The sequence below is a fragment of the Mustelus asterias genome, chromosome 2 (assembly GCF_964213995.1).
Source record: "Mustelus asterias chromosome 2, sMusAst1.hap1.1, whole genome shotgun sequence".
NCBI lineage: Eukaryota > Metazoa > Chordata > Chondrichthyes > Carcharhiniformes > Triakidae > Mustelus > Mustelus asterias.
In genome coordinates, this window is record NC_135802.1 from 86818500 (window position 1) to 86840885 (window position 22386).

Sequence of the window (22386 nt, forward strand, 5' to 3'; positions counted from 1 at the left end):
GCCAGAAGGGGAGGGTAGGAAAGGGCGTGACTAGGGATGGGGCCATTAGAAGGCCCATTGGAACAGTCCCGGTGCCCTGATACCCTGATTCTTGGGTGGAGTTGATACTAGAGATCTTTGGGGGTGGCGTTTATGGTGGCGATCAACGCTGGGTGCGGGGGGGTGGGGAACGACATGTCCTGATATCCATTGGTGGAGTGGGGGGGATCTTGTACTTTATTTTGTGATTTTCGGGTGCCCCAATCTCTGTGGAACCGGGATTGCTAGCCCTGACTCTCATGACGATGGCACAAAACAAACCCTCCTGCTTTAAAATATCAAAATGTGAAAACATTTGTACAGAAAACCTGCCTGTTTCTCTGGATTTTCGGCCTGAACCTGACACTTTGCCCTTTTTTGGGAAAATGTCTCCCAAAGGATTCCACTCCCTGAATGTGCAGTTGGTTAGTTGATTAACACATCATACAGATGGATGCCTGGAATCCTAGCAGCATCCATGACACCCCTATTCTGCGCCGCTTCACTATAGTATTTGAGCCACCACATCAAACCAGAGCGTGGCTGCTGGGTGGAAAATGCAATCCGCTGACATGATTTATGATTCTGGTGCACAACCCATGCACAGTCTGCATTTAATGAAATCCATGCTGTCACAAGAAACATCTTAAAGCAGACCAAACAATGGCCTCAGGCAATGTTTCCACTGTTTCGACAGCTCTAGAGAAGCCCTGTCATACTCAAAAGAGCATGTGATAAAACTCATTGTAGTGTGATGTATCCTGCAGAACCTTGTGATCAAGAAGGCACAGCATATGCACTGGGTACATGAACCAGACAGCTGAGGAGGAGGAAGGGAGGACACAATCCGACACATCCTCTTTCTGACTTGGATGTACAAGATTTGCTCATCCAACTGTGATACCGGTGAACACAACCCCAATTCCCCTTGGACAACAGTCTCACCCCTTCACTCCTCTCTATTAATGATCATTACTTGGTCACAATGTTGAAATAATAAAACAATAATTCTAATCTGATGCTAACAAATAAATCATCCAATATTTCACGCAGGTGTCAACTACTTACCCTTGCACATTCTCTTAATGTCCACCTCTAAAGTACAGAGTGCCAGTATCTGCTAGTGACTATGAGTGCGAGATTGAGTGATGGTGTTTCTTCATCACCAGTTTCTCCAGTCTCTTGCATGTAACTCTCCTGCACCATTGCTTGGCTCAGGTTAGAACTCCTGGGTATCTGAATGGATAGGACTGCTGTTAAGGTAGGAGTGTGGGAAAGCAAAGAGGTGGGTGCTTACAGTTTCTGTAGCTTGTAAATTGGAAGAGGCGATGCGATATGAGGAAATGGGACATGAGAAGGAGGATAAGGTATGAACATATCACCTTCCATGGCTTCAGCCCTGTCGCTGGCCACAGCCCCTATCATGGCCACTCCAACGCCAACAGGTGGCACGGTGGCACAGCAGTTAGCACTGCTGCCTCACAGTGCCAGGGACCCAGGTTCAATTCTGGGCCTTGGGTCACTATTTGTGTGGAGTTTGCACCTCCTCCCCACATCTGCTTGGGTTTCCTCCAGTGCTCCAATTTCCTCCCACAGTCCAAAGATGTGCGGGTTAGGTTGATTGGCCATGCTAAATTAACCATTAGTGTCAGGGGCATTAGCAGGGTAAATATGTGGGGTCATGGGGAAAGGGCCTAGGTGGATTGTTGTCGGTGCAGGCTCGATGGCTGAATAGTTTCCTTCTGCACTATAGGGATTGTAAAGTATTGTCACTGTATTGTAATTGTAACTGGAACTGTATGATTCTATGACATGCAGATGAGCCTACCCTCACCAATTAGAAAGCTGCTGCTTCAGATTGTGCACCAACTTATTTCTGCACGAGAGAGGAATACGTGCCAGTAAATGTGGTGCAAAATGTTTGGGTGATATATCCAGTTGAATAGCTGGTAGTGTGTGCAAATTATGAGGTGTGTCTGTGATGTCTATAACACTGCTAAATATGTGAGGGTAAGCGATGCTATGGATGCAAAGAATAGGTCACCTGTTTCCCTGGATTTCTCTTCACTTATCCACTTCTTGCACAGAGGCCTCCGATGTTGCATTTGAGAACCTCGGAGCTTGCTCTCTGACCTTTCTGTTGTTTCACTACTCAAAATTCTTCCTGCTCAGATTATCTTTCCTAATCAATTCTAGCACAGAATGCTCCAGTCAGAATTCACCTCCCTGCAGCTGGTTCATAGTGCCAGCTAGCTTTGAGTTGCGCCAGCCTTGCAACAACCTGATGTGTGCAGCTACTCAATGGCACATCAACACTGCACTGCACACTGCTTGCTCAAATAAGCAGCCAGCATAAAATTTGTGTGCTGTCTGCATTGGAAGGTATGGGTACAGGTCTATCATGCATCATCACCCCCTTGTTTTCGGGACTTGACCATTTTTTCTTGTAGGAGGAACCATACATGCAAGACTAAATGCAAGAGATTCAGATCCAATTATGAAAGAAATTTCTTTACACTGTGGGGATCACTTGAATTTTGGATGATAGTGTAAACTGATCAATGGAAATGAGAGGTGTATCATGGATGGCTGGCCTGATTAGCTCATGTTACATTGTCATACACAATCAAACTGAACAGCAGAGAATTTTGAAGCTGAGGAATTCATTTGAAGAGATTATGGCTCATGCAGAAAATATGTCAACATTCAAAATTCGGCTAATGACGGTAAAGAGTATACTGGAGTGTGGGATGGTTGTATCACAGCTTGGTATGGCTCCTGCTCTGTCCAAGCCCACAAGAAACTACAAAGGGTCATGAACGAAGCCCAGTCCATCACTCAAACCAGCCTCATTGACTCTGTCTACACTTCCCGCTGCCTCGGCAAAGCAGCCAGCATGATTAAGGACCCCACGCACCTCGGACATGCTCTCTTCCACCTTCTTCTTCTAAGGACACGTATCAACTGACTCAAGAACAGCTTCTTCCATGCCGCCATCAGACTTTTGAATGGACCTATCTTGCATTAAGTTAATCTTTCTCTACACTCTAGCTATCTGCACTCCCTTCTTTCCTCATCTATGAACGGCATTCTTTGTATAGCGCGCAAGAAACAATACTTTCACTGTATACTAATACACGTGACAATAATAAATCAAATCAAATTAGGGTGGCTAACAGGCAATTGTCTCTTGTATAGGGTGAATGCAGAATGGATATATTGGGTCAAGTGAACTTTTGCTTGTTATAATTTTGCTATCTCTCTATGAAGTTTTGAAGCTGGGGAACTGGGAACACATAATCCTCTATCAGTGCTCTACCCTTAAAGTGGTTTTGAGAAGATAAATGGTGCCACCCTCTAAGTTTCTTTCCTTCCATATGGGGAAGTTTTACTCTCTGGTTAATGTCTTTTTCAGAGCTGGAAACTTTCCAGAGACATGGGTTACTTTCACCAACCCTATCCCCAACCCCACAGAAAGATAATAATGTATATGACCTGAGAAATCAATTTTTTTAGATTAGCTACAAATGCATGTAGGATCATGCATGTTCTACTTCAGAAAGTAATGTGTGCATTAAAAATGTTTATATGTATTTTTATAGTTTATATATATATAGATTTCATGTTAGGATCAGCATGTTCTGTGAAGCCATAATGATGAGAAAAAATAATTGGTCCTATATCATCAGCTTGTGGATTTATATGGCACATTCAAAATTATGTGAAAAACCATTTCCCCTCAACATCCCGTAAACAAACAACATCTGGAATAAGGTACCATACTGTATTACAGTAGCACCACAACACTCTGACTTTGGAGAAGTTAAATAAGAGAATGCAGGACCAAACCATAAGTTGTGTGAGAACTGTGAAGTTAGCGCAGCAATGCTATCACACTGAATCCCACCTTTTGCATTGCATAATAAGTTGAATGTTTTACTTAACAAAATCATTGTACAATAATGACTTAATATGCGCAGTCTTAAAAAAAAGATAAACTCCACATTCAGATTAAACTAGACGTGAAATAGCCTTGCCAGTTTGATATATCAGAAACACATAAACCAAATATACGAATAACCAACCTTTCCAAATGAAAATTAATTCCTAACTATGCTTAAAGAAAAGCAGAGAAGTTAAGTCAAGTTCTGTAGTTATTTGTTCAATTTAGTTAACAATCTCTCTCGGACAATTGTAGTTAAATTGATACATTAAATGAAATTTTATGGTTTTGAGCTGCGATAATCAGATTTATTGCCAATTTGAGCCTAATAAAGTGAGAAAATAATAGCACCTTTGTCTGAAAGCGAAAGTATTTTGAAAATTATATTTATCTCCAGAATTATGAAGATGTCTTTGCTGTTAGAGAGAGGGAGAGAGAGACAGCCCGCACATTGAGATTTATGAAAAACTAATTCATTAGTTAAAATGCTTGGGATTTAATGCAAGGGTGACATCTTTCCTTTAGCTGTTAAAATTCCTGCTGTGCCTGTTAGAATTCCCACTGGCTCACTGGTTTTCTCTTTAACAAAGTCTGTCATCATTCTTTAGACTATGCGACTCATCCTGTAGGTTAAAGGTCAGGACACAAAGCACACTACTACAATACACAGAATTCATGAAGTACATTCATCATAATCAGACTAACAGTGCTGGTAAGTGTTTCACAACAACTTCTTCCAAGCTGGGAAATCTTGTAAATAAATCATCTGTTACTGGACTCAACAATAATGCAGCTCTTCCTTTCAATTCTGTAAAATGAACAGTGAATGAAAGATATTTTAATATGTTTTATTCTTACCATCTTTTCAACAATATTGTAATTTTATCTCACTTATTATTCAACATCTACTCAGCATCAAATCTGAATATCTGAAGAAAAGTTTGATCATTTGATAGCAAAAAGCATTAGAGAATGTATAGGGCATCAACAAAGTGTTTGATCTTTTTTCTCGACCAATTTTCTTACCCCATCTCCTGATCATACTAAATAATGTGCAGAATCATGGTGTTCCCATGTCCAACATTATGCTTTTCAACAACCTCCCAGTAACAACAGATTTACCCAGAATTGAATGGGATCTCACCTTCTATTCAAATTTCTTTTTAGAAAATTAACACGGTTAGAATTTTTCTGGGTGATTGGAGGCTGGAGGAAATAAACATCAGCAAATTAAGTAATGAAACATTTTGTACATTTACACGACGTACAATTTAAACATTACCCAGAGATGTTTGGAAGAGACAAAACTCAAAGTTTATGAAGAATACTGTTTTGATTTATAAATGAATACCTGAGGGATTCACAAGTGAATTACATTTTGGAACAGAAGCACTATTTCCATTCATGTGGGGTCATGACAAAATTATGACAAAACATCTTCCAACTATACAGGGCTGAAATGTTCACAGGCGTCCCTCATTTTCATGAAAATGAAGGCCATTCTAGGACTGACTGAAGGTCAAAGAGCATGAAGTTTCAGTTCCATCTGTTCAGCCCTCTGCTACAGCTGCAGTGAGGGACACCCCCCTCACCCCATCTTTAATACTCTCCTTGTGATCTCACAGGTCTTTGATAATATGTTGAGATGTGAAGATTGCATTGTTTTTCTAAAAAGAATGACTGTAATTACAAGAGTGTGGATATCTAATTTTGTTAAAACAAAATTCTGAAGCTCTGGAAGTAGATTACGTTTTATGTTTATGGGGGCGACTCTCCCCGCCCGCTGTGCTGCTTTTGTAGTGCAGCGGACCAGGAGGCTCAAGCAGAGGCCGTTTCGTGGCCTCCGCGAATCTCCGGCAGCCGGATTTCCGACGCCGTCAGCTCCACACCAGAAATCAGCGCGGAGCTGAATAAATTATTTAAACGAGCATTTTAATATGTTTAACATATAATTAAGGGGTCTGGGACTGAAATCTCCAGGCCCGCTAGCCTTTACACCCCTGCCAGGAGTGGTTCACTTCAGCGGGGTTTACTATAGCTCCCCACTTGTGGGGAGTTGATGGCCAGACCCCGCTGGAGTGAAGGGGAGGTCATTGAGGCCACCCCCCCCCCCCCCCAGAGGGTCCAGCGCCAGGCGGGAGTGCCCTCTGGGCATTACCACGTTGGAAGTGCCAGTCTGGGCCCCTAGCATTGCCCAAGGAGCAAGGTGGCAATGTCCAAGGAGACATATTGGCACTGCCCATCAAGCATGGGGGCAAGGCCTCGGGGAGGGGAGATCAGTGGGGATGGAGGGGTCCTGTTGCATTCTGCACTGGAATCAGTGCCAGAGGGAGGAAGGCCAGTGATCAGGGCTGAGCATTGGGGTGGGGTGGGGGGGGCGAGTCAGTCTGCTGGGGGGAGGGTCAGGGCTGCACGGGGTGGGGGGGTCAGGACTGCGGTGGGTGGTTGGGTCTCCTGGTCGGAGGGGGGAGGATCTGGTGGTCGGGGCGGGCCGGGGCGGGTGTGGGAGTCGAGACTGGCCCGGACATGTTCAGGGGTCCGTGGTGGGGGGCTCATATGGACAGCAATGCGGGGTTTGTGGGGCTGGCCAGTGATCTAGCTGGCAAGCGATCAGGAGGCCGACAGCATGGGGCTACTGCACATGCGCTGATCTCAGCACTGTCAGATTGGCGTGTGCGCAGTGGCCTGCTCAGCGCTATGCTGCCGGCCTTTCCAGTGTAAATAGGCCTGTCCACTAAATTTTTGCCTAAATCACGCTAGTGCAGTTCACAGTGCACAAAGTGTGGGAGATTCATTTTGAAACTCCTGTTGAAAAAAACAGCGTGATTTACTCCAGTTTTTGGGAGAATCGCCCCTTATATTTTAAGTTTCCTTGCAGCTTGCTCACGCAGTGCTGCATACCTGAACATGAAGAAAACCAGTGGCTCTCAACAATTTATATTATTGTCTCCACCAAGAAACTCCCATCTTCTCACACTTCTGTAGGTAATGAAAGAGATATGAGTAGGTCCAGGTTTGGGAAAACTTCACAGTAAATTCTCTTCTGGCTCATTTACTTTCCCTTCTGCATTCTTCTCTTACCTCCCCTTTTGTCTGTCTTTGTGCTTTGCACCTCCTCTCTCACCTTCCATATTTCATCTGCTTTGGTTCATTTTAGTGTATTTCTCCCTTCACTGTGTGGACATTCAGAAAACTCACTGCTCTGGGTTTTCTAATCTCACAAACACCTCCCTCACAGTCTCCCCGTCCCACATAGAGCTAAAATCAAGGCTAAAATCAAGGTTTAAATGTTCATACACTGTATCAAGAATTTCTACAAAGATGTGTCCTGTTTCACGTTTTGTATCCTTTTACTTTAAACACTGTTATTTCCCTCATTCTACTCATGGGTGAAATTTAATTTGAAACCCTGCTATTATTTGTAATGTGTCTCTGTGTTATCTTCTGTTTTGCTTATAGAAATCAGCGCAGAGGTTTCTTAGAGAATTTTCTTTGATGTTTCATCAAAATTATTTCCTTTATGCTTCTCCAGTCTTTATTTTACATCGATCCTCTGAACTCGTAGTTGTCAATCACTATTGCCCAGTAAGCCTTAGTGGCTGGGGAAAATCCAGGCAGACCAAAACTAAACAGCAGAGCTATTCAGTTCACCAGAGATCACAAAACCAAACAAGAGTTCATGTTAATGTTGATCACCTAGGTGACAACAGATGAACCAGAAGTCCATTAAAAAAAAAAATTACTCCATTCTTAAAGTTACAAAGCCAATGTTCAGAATGGACCGGGCAAACGCCAAATCCATTCCTTGCTTGCTCCAAAAACCAAATTCAAAACCCAATTGAATCCAATTCATGGTCTCCACAAGAAAGGAAAACAAGATCCAAGCTGGCAAGATAAGGCATTGCACCCCATCTTGAGCTTGATCTTGACCAAAAGGCCAAGAAGCCCATTTTACACCTCAGATGAGAAGAATATATTTATAGTACCTCAGCTCAGAGATATGGAGATAATTGTACCACTCTTAGCACAACCTATCAGACAACAACTGACTCCACACAGACTAGTCCCTCTGTCATTCACGTTGAACATGAAATTTAGCAATTTTGTCATTGGAAAAGCCAACAACTCATTCACTTTTCAAACAACAGTGTGGATCCACCATGGGTATCACAGATACCAGCACAGCAAATCTGCATAGCAAATGCAGGTTCCCAGCTGAGTATTATGTTGTAGGTCTGTTAATGCTTTACTTAGACCATAAGACTATAATATATAGGAGCAGAGTTAGGCTATTCAGCCCACAGAGTCTGCTCCGTCATTCAATCTTGGCTGATATGATTCTTATCCCCATTCTCCGGCCTTCTCCCTGTAATACTTGATCCCCTTATTGATCAAGAACTTATCTTTGTCTTAAAGACACTCAATGACCTGGTCTCCACAGCCCTCTGTGGCAATGAGTTCCACAGATTCATCACCCTCTGGCTGAAGAAATTCCTCCTCATCTCAGTTTTAAAGGAGCGTCCCTTCACTCTGAGGTTGTGCCCTCGAGTTCTAGTCTCACCCAGTAGTGGAAACATCCTCTCCACGTCACTCTATCTAGGCCCCTCAATATTCTGTAAGTTTCAATTAGATCCCTCCCTCATCCTTCTAAACTCCATCGAGTACAGACCCAGACTCCTCAATCACTCTTCACATGACAAACCCTTAATTCCTGGGATCACTCTTGTGAACGTCCTCTGGACCCCCTCCAAGGCCAGTTTGATTCTAAGGATCTATCAGACAATATGGAACAGATAAAAATCATGCCCTGTATTAACATTGCAGCAAACAACAAATATGGAGCTTGACCCTCTTTAATAATCCCTGCACACTTTGAGCTTTCTATGCAGCCATCCAAAATTAACTTTGAAGACAATAATTGCCATTCTGGCACTAAATTTTGCCAGCTATTAATTTAAATATTTTTGCATGTATTCTGGGGCCTGAAGGACGCTATGATTGGAAATATGCCACAGCATACAAAGTACTGTTGGCAGAAAAATTGCATCCAGAAGGACCCATCTAGAAACCATTCTTTAGTCTGCTCGGCTGATTTTCCAATCCCATGACTCCTTCTGTGCCTGCATAAAGGGTGCACCTGACTGTCAAATCTCCTCGAGTGACTGTCTTTCATACTTGGTTATATTTGGGTTATACATCTGAGACTCTTATTTCCTTTTTAATTTGCTCTTTCCTCCATTTTGCATTTCTGGGTGCAGAGAAATGGGAATAGTGGGTATCCATGTGCTGTCATTCCATGACTTAGCAACTAAGTACCTGCCCTGAACTTATTAAATCTCTTCCTCTTCTGCTCTTATTGCCATAATTTACAGAAGTTTTATCTTTACTTTTGTTATTCTTGATATGTTTTTTAAAAATCCCTCGTTCCTTTCCCTCTTTAGCTGTTTGGTTTCTTCCTCCTCTGACGAATCTCTGTTGTGTACCATTCTTAAGAAGTAAATGCAATTGAATCCATATCAGATGCTGCTTCTCCATGGATGTCACTTGGAGACTCACCAAGTATGTCTTCAGTGGATATGGTTTCTGTTCATTTCACTTGCGCAGAACAGGTGAGCATTGTGGGTTTTGAGACAACTTCAAAGCGCCTGCAATCAGCTGTTTATCAGCTCCATGGGCCGATGCCCATGTAAAAAAAGGATATAGTACAGCACCATAAGTTTAGCATCTTAGTAATTAAGGGCTGGCAGATACTGCTGTAAAATGTTGGTAGTCCAACAGTACATACTAGAATTATATATATAGTACAGTAAGGATGTAATTTTCCCAAAATAAACCTTAAGTGCCCAACGTGCAGTAAAATTAGAGGTTTTCCTGCCTGTTTTTTGGGCGAGCTGACTTTCGATAATTTACAGCACTACAGAGGCTATCAGGTGAATCATCCCATTGGGGACGAGAGGGCGAGGCAGGGCGGAGTCTAATCCTGCTGGAGAGACCAGCTGCAGAGTGCTCAGGGGGCCATTGGGCATGTGCCGATCTCCCAATATACCTGCCCCCCCCCCACTCCAATTGGCAGCCCCCCAATTGCCAGCCCCAAACCCCACCCCCCCACCCCCGGACATTGCCAGTCACAATTCCCATTATTGGCCTCCCACTGACATTTCCCTCCAGGCTACGCCACTCAGCCAACGTAGTGGGTGGGAAAATCGCACCCTAAATGTCCAAGCTGGGAGCTGTCACCACAATTGCCTCTAAACCAGCCCTGTCCAACTCGACACTGACTCATCAGCGCAGGTCATTGTGTAGGTGGTACTGGACTCTGACCTACATTAACCCTTTAGGTGCCAGACTCTTATACCAGAGATGCAACAACAATTCCAAAAATAGGTGAGTAACACTAAAATATGCTATGTGTAGTCAGAATCTCTCCTTCCTGCAGAGCTGATTTAACTGACTGTGGCTGTACTTTAACAGTGGAGCAAGTAGAGACCACAAGGTGAATTTAAAAACCTATGAATAAAAACTAGAAATGAATCACACTGTTTTAATTAATTGGCAAAATAATACCACAGTTTGAATCCATTCATACTCCTTTTTTATACTTGACTTTATGCTACTATTGTACACAAAACAAGCAATTGTCCAGGAATATTTTTGCTGAAAGGTCAGTCAGAATGTTATCTATTTCACTTTACAAATGAAATATGTCTTTTTTTCATACAAAACTTGGAAATATTTCTTTTGCCTTTGGAAGGCAAAGCTTAAACATTTATCATGGTGATACAACTTAATGGATGATGCGAAAGGTTTTCTTAATGGCTGATCTCACGGGAGTATCAACCAATCCATTTTAGGTGTTATCGACCATAACATTTCTGAAAGTTCACAGGAATCATGATTTTTTTTGTTTGACAAAATATTTCACACTGCAATATGCTCAAGGGCAGCAGGCAAACAGTAGGGAAGCTTGCATGCCAGATTCTACTTGTGAAAGATGTAGCACTGAAGATAGTCCAGGGTAGACAACACGTAAAAAGACACAAGTAAAAAGATTAGTCATCTGTTCTACTAGCTTCAGACAAAATTTAATTAGTCAATTATTTTTGTGTTTTTAATGGGTAACTTCTCAGCCAGTTTGTCTTTTCCATGCAGTTTATGTTGTATAACATAATCATGTACAAAGATGGCAAATACAGTCCCCCACTGCACACAGCAGCTGTATTTTTCTTTGAAAAAATATACGTTATTGATAAAATATCAGAAAGAACACTACAACCATTTCAAAATGGTCATTAAAGTGCAATAATGTTCAAGTTTCTACATATACCATGTTGTACTCCGACATGTTTCTATACAGTGAAACATGGTGAATGTATACAGTGAGTATTACAATTATCACAATTGTATTGAAGCACCTCAGAGTGCAATTAGATTGATGTAGAAAATTTAAATATCTTTACATACATGCTAACAGGTTTTTCCCACGATATATGGTGCTGTGACAACATATACCTTTACATGCATGTTATAGTCTGGAGCTATGTATAATGATGGTAGAGACTGCAATATTCTCTGCACCACGTGGCTGACCAGGAATCTCTCCTGCTTGAATAACCTGTTGGTGTGTGCTGGAAGGATTTGAAGATTGATACTCAACCTGCTTGACCACATTAGAAAGGAACTTCTTCAATACTCAGGTCTTGGGTAGGACTCATAGAAACATAGAAACTAGAAGCAGGAGTAGGTCATTCGGCCCTTTGAGCCTGCTCCGCCATTCATTTTGATCATGGCTGATCATCGAATTCAATACCCTGATCCCTCCCTTTCTCCCATATCCCTTGATCCCTTTAGCCGCAAGAGCTATATCTAATTTCTTCTTGAAATCAGACAACGCTTTGGCCTCAACTACTTTCTGTGGTAGTGAATTCCTCACATTCACCGCTCTCTGGGTGAAAACATTTCTCCTCACCTCATCCTCAAACTATGACCCCTAGTTCTCAACTCAAACCCAAAGTTTCTGGCTCAGTGGTAGAGACTCTATCCACTGTACCACAAGACCGCCTCCCTGTTGTGTGTAGTAAATGGTAAAACTGTAGTGGGCTGTAGCAATGAAATAAACTCTGAAAATGGCAACAATACAAATAGTTGATTGAAACTGATTTTGCTTCTAAGTTTTTAAATACTGGACATCACAATATAGTCAGCACCCTTCATACATTTTAATTAATTTCTAATGTAACGTGAAAGCTCCTCCAATTTGCTCAGTGTTGGTGGCAGTCTATGGTAAGCATGGATGGTGTAAGATAGTAAGAGTTTTTAAAACACCAGGTTAAAGTCCAACAGGTTTATTTGGTAGCAAATGCCATTAGCTTTCAGAGCGCTGCTCCTTCGTCAGATGGAGTGGATATCTGCTCTCAAACAGGGCATACAGAGACACAAAATCAAGTCACAGAATACTGATTAGAATGCGAATCTTTACAGCTAATCAGGTCTTAAAGATACAGACAATGTGAGTGGAGGGAGCATTAGGCACAGGTTAAAGAAATGTGTATTGTCTTCAGACAGGACAACCAGTGAGATTCTGCAAGTCCAGAAAGCAAGCTGTGGGGGTTACCGATAGTGTGACATGAACCCAAGATCCCGGTTTAGGCCGTCCTCATGTATGCGGAACTTGGCTATCAGTTTCTGCTCAGCGACTCTGCGCTGTCGTGTGTCGTGAAGACCGCCTTGGAGAACGCTTACCCGAAGATCAGAGGCTGAATGCTCGTGACCAGGCAAGACTGTTCTCTTCCTGTGGGGGAGCACTTCAGCGGTCATGGGCATTCAGCCTCTGATCTTTGGGTAAGCGTTCTCCAAGGCGGCCTCCACGACACATGACAGCGCAGAGTCGCTGAGCAGAAACTGATAGCCAAGTTCCAGACACATGAGGACGGCCTAAACTGGATCTTGGTTTCATGCCACACTATCGGTAACCCCCACAGCTTGCCTCCTGGACTTGCAGAATCTCACTGGCTGTCCTGTCTGGAGACAATACACATTTCTTTAACCTGTGCCTAATGCTCCCTCCACTCACATTGTCTGTATCTTTAAGACCTGATTAGCTGTAAAGATTTGCATTCTAATCAGTATTCTGTAACTTGATTTTTTGTCTCTGTCTGCCCTGTTTGAGAGCAGATTTCCACTCCATCTGACGAAGGAGCAGCGCTCCGAAAGCTAATGGCATTTGCTATCAAATAAACCTGTTGGACTTTAACCTGGTGTTGTTAAAACTCTTACTATATTTACCCCAGTCCAACGCCAGCATCTCCACATCATGGTATAAGATAGGGCATGAGACGAGAGTTTGGAATTACGTACAATGGCAATTCTGGAGCTCAGACTGGAGTCTGACAACTGAAATTAAGGTCCCTTTAAGTCCTTACGGTACTTTTGTTGGTAGGCAAGGCCTAATGGATTGCTCTCGGGGGCCTGATTTCTACTTCAAAAAATCCTGAGAACGTAAGCGTTTGTTTTATTTTGGTAGAAAGCCTATTTCTTCAATAATCAGGATAAACTTGCATCAATAATCAGGAGCATCATGCATTAATAATAATAATCTGAATTCCTTGCATCAATAATGAGGATCCTATTACATCAATGCTCAGAGTCCTATTACATTCGTAATCACTTTCCAATTACATTAATAGTCTGGTGCCTATCGCATCAACAAGCAGGATCTTTTTTCACAAATAATCAACATCATAATCATAATTATGGTTCCATTATATTAATAATCAAGTTTTAATTACATTAATAACAACATTCCTATTTTTTTAATATCATCTGCCTATTGTTTTAATAATCGGAAAATTATTGCATCACTAATCAAGAGGCTAATATATTAATAATCATAATTATTCCAACTAATCATCAGTGTCCTAATGCATCAATAATTAAGATCCAATTTTGTCGAGGGCATTTGCTACTTGTGTCAATAATCCTGATCCTATAAGGTTAATGATCGGGATTATATTGCATCAATAATCAGAGTTCAAATACATTAATAACCCATTAATAATCCCTCCAGCCACTCAACAGCTGAAGTTTCTCCCCTGCTCAACAATTCTTGTCCCCCAACAATTCGGGGTGAAACAATGTCTGAGGGGTCACACATGGGAAAGGTTTGGGATGCACTGCTGTAAGAGGTGGGGACTGTGTTGCAGAACGTGCATATTAAAGCAATACATATTAACATATATATAATGTACCATTTCAAGAATACAGCTCCTTTAAATAATTTGTAATATTCATGTACTTGGTGTCTCATTAGTAATGATGAGTTATGGGGCTTTACTCAGGAGTATGAAGGAGCCATACATTACAAAGATATGGGAGCAAATGGTCTTTAATACAAGTGGAGGACTCTGCGCTCAAGTCTGTGCTTCTGGAAGTTAAATAACAATGGAAAGAACAAAACAAAGACCAAAGAAGTACAGCACAGAAACAGGCTCTTCGGCCCTCCAAGCCTGTGCCAATCATGATGCTCTAACTAAACTAAAAAAAACATTCTGCCCTTGCTTGGTCCGTATCCCTCAGAATATGCGTTGGTTTGTTAAATTACCCAAAATATTATAAAGGGCAGAATTTGCACAGTCATTTGTGTTTCAAAAACTGTATTTAGTATTTCAAATTCCGAGGGGAATGGGATGATCCTCCAAATATATCCCCAAAGGGAGTAAACTCCACCTCTGAAACTCACATTTGTAGATTTGTAGTTGGTAAAATTACCCTTTTTATACATAAATGACTTGATTAACTGAAAGAGCTCCTGTAGCTCCCTATCAACATGAGGAACTGAAGAAGGGCAATAAAATGCCGACTTGGATAATTTGCAGTTTGACAGCAAAAATCACAAAGTGGACAAAAAGTTCAAGGGGTTGGTCTGCAAACATAGTAAGAAGTCTCACAACACCAGGTTAAAGTCCAACAGGTTTATTTGGTAGCAAAAGCCACTAGCTTTCAGAGCGCTGCTCCTTCTTCAGGTGAGTGGGAATTCTATTCACAAACAGGGTATATAAAGACACAAACTCAATTTACAAAATAATGGTTGGAATGTAAGTCTTTACAGGAAATCAAGTCTTGAAGGTACAGACAATGTGAGTGGTGAGAGCGTTAAGCACAGGTTAAAGAGATGTGTATTGTCTCCAGACAGGACATTTAGTAAGATTTTGCAAACCCAGGCAAGTCGTGGGAGTTACAGATAGTGTGACATGAACCCAAGATCCCATCCTCACGTGTGCGGAACTTGGCTATCAGTCTCTGCTCAGCGACTCTGCGTTGTCGTGTGTCGTGAAGGCCGCCTTGGAGAACACTTACCCGAAGATCAGAGGCCGAATGCCCGTGACCGCTGAAGTGTTCCCCAACAGGAAGAGAACACTCTGGCCTGGTGACTGTCGAGCGGTATTCATTCATCTGTTGTCGTAGCGTCTGCATGGTCTCCCCAATGTATCATGCCTCGGGACATCCTTTCCTGCAATGTATCAGGTAGACAACGTTGGCCGAGTTGCAAGTGTATGTACCGTGTACCTGGTAGATGGTGTTCTCACGTGAGATGATGGCATCCGTGTCGATGATCCGGCACGTCTTGCAGAGGTTGCTGTGGCAGGGTTGTATGGTGTCGTGGTCACTGTTCTCCTGAAGACTGGGTAGTTTGCTGCGGACAATGGTCTGTTTGAGGTTGTGCGGTTGTTTGAAGGCAAGAAGTGGGGGTGTGGGGATGGCCTTGGTGAGATGTTCGTCTTCATCAATGACATGTTGAAGGCTCCGGAGAAGATGTCGTAGCTTCTCCGCTCCGGGGAAGTACTGGACAATGAAGGGTACTCTGTCTGCTGTGTCCTGTGTTTGTCGTCTGAGGAGGTCGGTGTGGTTTTTCGCTGTGGCGCGTCGGAACTGTCGATCGATGAATCGAGCGCCATATCTTGTTCTTATGAGGGCATCTTTCAGCGTCTGGAGGTGTCTGTTGTGATCCTCCTCATCTGAGCAGATCCTGTGTATACGGAAGGCTTGTCCGTAGGGGATGGCTTCTTAGGGTGGAAGCTTGAGAAGTGGAGCATCGTGAGGTTATCCGTGGGCTTGCGGTACAGTGAAGTGCTGAGGTGGCTGTCCTTGATGGAGATGCGTGTGTCCAAGAATGCAACCGATTCCAGAGAGTAGTCCATGGTGAGTCTGATGGTGGGATGGAACTTGTTGATGTCATCATATAGTTGTTTCCAGACTTGGTTTCCAGAATGTAGAGCTGGTGTATGAGGTGGTTGAGGAGTGTGAGAGAGGTGCGACGACAAAGTCTCTCAGCATAGTCCGTGTTATAGGTTGACCTGAGTGGGACCAGATTCGCACCTCAATATGTCAACATCTTCATGCACAGGTTTGAACATGACCTCTTCACCGCACAGGACCTTCAACCGATGCTATACACTAGATACATCGATGACATTTTCTTCCTTTGGACTCATGGTGAACAATCACCAAGACAGAGCTCAGGACACAGACCAGCTGCGAAACTCTGCCAAGCAGACAAGACAAAGGAACTATGCCATCTACATGCACACCAAGAACAGGAAACGTGAGAAATCGGCATCACCACCAGCAGCAACCAAGCCTCCCCCCCCTACCACTGCAGGGAAGTCCATTGTCAACTTGTCGGACTACACACTTCAACCAGATGAAAGCAAAGTTCTCAGCCGAAGGCTAAATTTCTGCCCCACCACCAACGTAGACCCCATCAGTCTCGCAGCAGACACAGAGGAATTCATCAGGCGAATGAGGCTGCGGGAGTTCTTCCACAAACCTCAAGAGGCCAACAGCGAACATAATAAGACAGCCAATGAACCGGAACAGCCGACAGAGAGATCCGCAGTGCAGCAACCAAAGAGGAAAGAGTCAAATTGGACTCCTCCGGAAGGCCGCTGCCCTCGACTTGACATGTATGCCCAAGCCGTCAGGAGGTCCGTCAACACCAGATTCATCAGCCGCACTCACAAGACAGCCCCGAACATCACCCAAGCACAACGAAATGCCATCCACGCTCTCAAGACCAACCGCAACATTGTCATCAAACCAGCAGACAAAGGAGGGGCCATCGTCACACTGAACAGAACAGATTACTGCAAAGAAGTGTACCGACAACTGAAAAACGAGAAACACTACAGACAGTTACCCGCAGATCCGACCAAAGAACACATTCATCAACTCAACAGATTGATCAAGACCTTTGATCTTGACCTTCAGACCTCCGTGCTCTCATCCCACGTACTCCCCACCTTGGAGATCTCTACTGCCTCCCGAAGATACACAAGGCAAACACACCCGGCCATCCCATCGTATTGGGCAATGGGACCCTGTGCGAGAACCTCTCCGGCTACTTCGAGGGCATCCTGAAACCCATTGTACAAAGAACCCCCAGTTTTTGTCGCGACACTACAGACTTCCTACAGAAACTCAGCACACATGGAGCAGTTGAACCAGGAGCACTCCTCGTCACATTGGATGTCTCGGCACTCTACACCAGCATCCCCCACGACGATGGCATTGCTGCAACTGCCTCAGTACTCAACGCCGACAACTGCCAGTTTCCAGATGCAATTTTACATCTCATCCACTTCATCCTGGATCACAATGTCTTCACCTTCAACAACCAGTTCTTCATCCAGCCACACGGAACAGCCATGGGGACCAAATTCGCACCTCAATATGTCAACATCTTCATGCACAGGTTTGAACAAGACCTCTTCACTGCACAGGACCTTAAACCGATGCTATATACTGTATACATCGATGACGATTTCTTCCTTTGGACTCATGATGAACAATCACTGAAACAACTATATGATGACATCAACACGTTCCATCCCACCATCAGACTCACCATGGACTACTCTCCGGAATCGGTTGCATTCTTGGACACATGCATCTCCATCAAGGACGGTCACCTCAGCACTTCACTGTACCGCAAGCCCACGGATAACCTCACGATGCTCCACTTCTCCAGCTTCCACCCTAAACACGTTAAAGAAGCCATCCCCTATGGACAAGCCCTCCGTATACACAGGATCTGCTCGGATGAGGAGGATCACAACAGACATCTCCAGACGCTGAAAGATGCCCTCATAAGAACAGGATATGGCGCTCGACTCATCGATCGACAGTTCCGATGCACCAGCCTTCAGGAGAACGTTGTCTACCTGATACGCTGCAGGAAAGGATGTCCCGAGGCATGGTACATTGGGGAGACCATGCAGACGCTATGACAATGGATGAATGAACACTGCTCGACAATCACCAGGCAAGAGTGTTCTCTTCCTGTTGGGGAACACTTCAGCGGTCATGGGCATTCGGCCTCTGATCTTCGGGTAAGTGTTCTCCAAGGCGGCCTTCACGACACACGACAATGCAGAGTCGCTGAGCAGAGACTGATAGCCAAGTTCCGCACACATGAGGACGGCCTTAACCGGGATCTTGGGTTCATGTCACACTGTCTGTAACCCCTACGACTTGCCTGGATGTGCAAAATCTCACTAACTGTCCTGGCTGGAGACAATGCACATCTCTTTAACCTGTGCTTAATGCTCTCTCCACTCACATTGTCTGTACCTTCAAGACTTGATTACCTGTAAAGACACACATTCCAACCACTATTTTGTAAATTGAGTTTGTGGCTTTATATGCCCTATTTGTGAACAGAACTCCCACTTACCTGACGAAGGAGCAGCGCTCCGAAAGCTAGTGGCTTTTGCTACCAAATAAACCTGTTGGACTTTAACCTGGTGTTGTGAGACTTCTTACTCTGTTTACCCCAGTCCAACGCCGGCATCTCCACATCTTGGTCGTCTGCAAAACCAGAGACAACATCAGTTATATTAATAACAGTAGTATAATAAAAAATTATTTATTTATTAGTGCCACTGCAATTAAGTTACTGTGAAAATCCCCTAGTCGCCACACTCCAGTGCCTCTTTGGGTACATTGACTGTGGGAGGAAACCGAAGCAGCTGAGGGAAACCCACCCAAACAAGGGGAGAACATGCAGACTCTGCACAGATAGTGGCCCAACCCGGGAATCAAACCTGGGCCCCTGGCACTGTGAGGCAGCAGTGCCAACCACTGTGCCACCAAAAATGATCAGAAGGTTCCAACCTTTCATGCTGAGGAATGTGCTGCCACATTTGGATGAATGGAAGGAACTCCGATGCCAGGAGAAACCACTATGAAACATGAAAAGCAGAAATCATAGCTTTCTTTAACTGAGGAAGGCTGACTCAGATTTCCCCTGGGCAGATTGGATGAACAGAGTCTAGAAATTCAAGTTAACACCACAATGTAAACGTGAAGATTCGAGGCTATGCCTGTGAGATTTGAACAGTCTGTACAGATGTCACGTCAAAAATTCTACAAGCTTCATCTTGCAGAAAGCAGAGAACAAACACAAGAATGCTAACACCCAGATCGTGCTGGCTTCTCAGGGATTAAGGCGATGCTGATATGGCTGAGCTGAGATGACGAGTACATCTTTCGGAAGTCTGATGATAGGCGGTGTTTGACTGTCTTCCACCCTCAGCACCGAGGAAGCAAAAATTCTCACAGTTCAAATGTGAAAAGTGTCAAATCAAATGTTATACCCCATTGATGAGAAGGATAATCATCGAGGAGCAACAGAAAATCTGCAACACACTTTCCGATCTTCCATGCATGCTGTCCAGGATTGCAGAGGAAATGGGGAAAACCATCACATGTATGATTGGGTTAAATATCGCTGTGCGTTGTGAGGATGACTTCCATGAGTAGCGAGACCAATGGGGCGATTCTCCCATCCCGCTGCACTAATCTTTTAGTGCAGCGGGCCGGGAGAATTGCGTGGGGGGCGATTTATGGGATTCCCGCGAGCGTTCGCATTCCGCAAGCATCTCCCAGCGCCAGATTTCTGGCACAGTCTGCTCCACGCTGGAAATCGGCGGGGAGGTGGGGTTAGCATTTAAATGATATTTTATATATCATTTATATATATATATACATATATATATGGTGGCCTGACACTGCTGGAGTGAAGTGGAGGCAAACAGGACCCCCAAAGTGTCGGGCACCGGGGGGTTACCCCCTGAACTTGGGCACTCTGGCAGTGGCAGTCTGTGCCTCCTGGCACTTCCCAAGGGGCAAAGTGTCCATGCCCAGGGGGCAACATGGCACTGCCCATTGGGCACAAGGAAAGTGCCAAGGGAGCAGGACCTGATGGGGACTAGGCCAGCGATCGGGGCGATTGGTGGGGTGGGGTGTCCCGCTGCCACTATGCCTAGGGATTGTTGGGGGCAGGAGGGAGGCCAGCGATTGGGGCGGGCGGGGAGGAGGGGTATGCCGGGGGTGGGGGGGGGGGAGGGGGGGTCTGCCTGGGGGGATGTCTGGACAGGGTGGGATGGGGGGAATTGTCACTGTGGCCTGGGAATGGTCAGGGGGCCGCGATCGGGCCGTGGAGGGGTTGGGAGAGGCAGTACCGCGGGGGACCCGGGCTGTCTAGTGATCGAGCTGGCCAGAAAATTGGAGGCTAGCAGTTCAGGGCCATTGCGCATGCACAGAGGCCCGCTGTTTCAGCCTCCCGGGCAAGAATAGGCCCCGCCCCTGAAATCTAATGATATTCGCGCTGTTTGCCTCTGCATTGCAGAGTGTGGGAGATTCTAGTCTGAACTCCCACTGAAAAAAACAACATGAATTACTCCAGTTCTCCCACGAATTCAACACTTTGAATTTTTTTGGGAGAATTCTGCCCCAACTCTTTGAAAAATCAATCCTGGTAATCAAAATTGTGACCACAGCCATGCAGACTTTGGATGCCAACATTTCTGGCACCTTAAATAGGATGGCAGGCACCTCAGCTTGGCCTTACACTGTGTAACTGAAGTTCATCATGCTGCTGTCCAATTGCCAACCTGCCTTCTGCCATCGGGTTGGCAGACCACCCAACATCCTGCCTGCATAAAACCCAGAAGTGGGCAGGTGAAGTGAGTGGGAGTCAGGGTTCAAATTTTTAAGAATTTTAACTTCTGACCTACATGGAAACATAGAAACTAGAAGCAGGAGTAGGCCATTCAGCCCTTCAAGCCTGCTCCGCCATTCATTTTGATCATGGCTGATCATCGAATTCAATATCCTGATCCCCCCCTTCCTCTGTTATCCTTGATCCCTTTGGTCCCAAGAGCTATAGCTAATTTCTTCTTGAAATCAGACAACATTTTGGCCTCAACTACATTCTGTGGTAGTGAATTCCACACATTCACCACCCTCTGGATGAAGAAATTTCTCCTCACCTCAGTTCTAAAAGGTTTATCCCTTTCCCTCAAACTATGACCCCTAGTTCTGGACTCTCCATCATTGAGAACATTCTTTTTGAATCTACCCTGTCTAACCCTGTTAGAATTTTATAAGTTTCTATTAGATCCCCTCTCACTCTTCTAAACTCCAGTGATTATAATCCTAACTAATTTAGTCTCTCCTCATATGAAAGACCTGCCATCCCAAGAATCAGCCTGATAAGCCTTCGCTGTACTCCCTCTACAGCAAGGACATCCTTCCTCAGATAAGGACACCAAAACTGCACATAAAATACTGGATAATACTGAAAGGGGACAAGAAAGTGGGAACTTGCCACCTGGCAGCCACCCTTGAATCATAGAAACCCAACAGTGCTGAAGGAGGCCATTTGGCCCATCGAGTCTGCAGCGACAACAATCCCACCCAGGCCCTAGCCCCGCTTAGTTATTCTGCTAATCCTTCTAACCTATCACATCCTGGGATACTAAGAGTTAATTTCGCATGTCCAATCAACCTAACCCGCACAGCTTTGGACTGTGGGAGGAAACCAGAGCACCCAGAGGAAACACACGCAGACAACATGCAAACTCTATACAGACAGCAACCCAAGCCGGGAATCGGACCCAGGTCCCTGGAGCTGTGAGGCAGCAGTGCTAACCACTGTGCCACTGTGCTGCCGTGAAGACTGATTTCAGATCCAAAGAGACTGCCGCAGTATGAAAGCACCATGGCAGCCTGGTGACTGCACACTGGCTGAATATTTTCAGCTTTCATATAATCCTCGGAGAGAAAATAGGGCTTGGATTACCCCATGTGCTCAATTGATAATGCTTTGAACATGGGGGAAGCCAACCAGAGACAAAATCTGAGCAGCTACTCTTTGTGACAGCTGTCATCACTGAAAAAATTAATAGAATTACTCGTCCTGGAAAACAATCCATTCATGACCTGGCTAATGAACCTCTCTCGGACTTTTAACTCCACAATAGGTGTCACTTGGCCCTGACAAGTTCCCTACCGAAAAGCCAACTTGATTGATGGCATTGGCCTCCAGTTGGGCGAGGAATGCTCTGGAGCAGAACACTGCACATCAT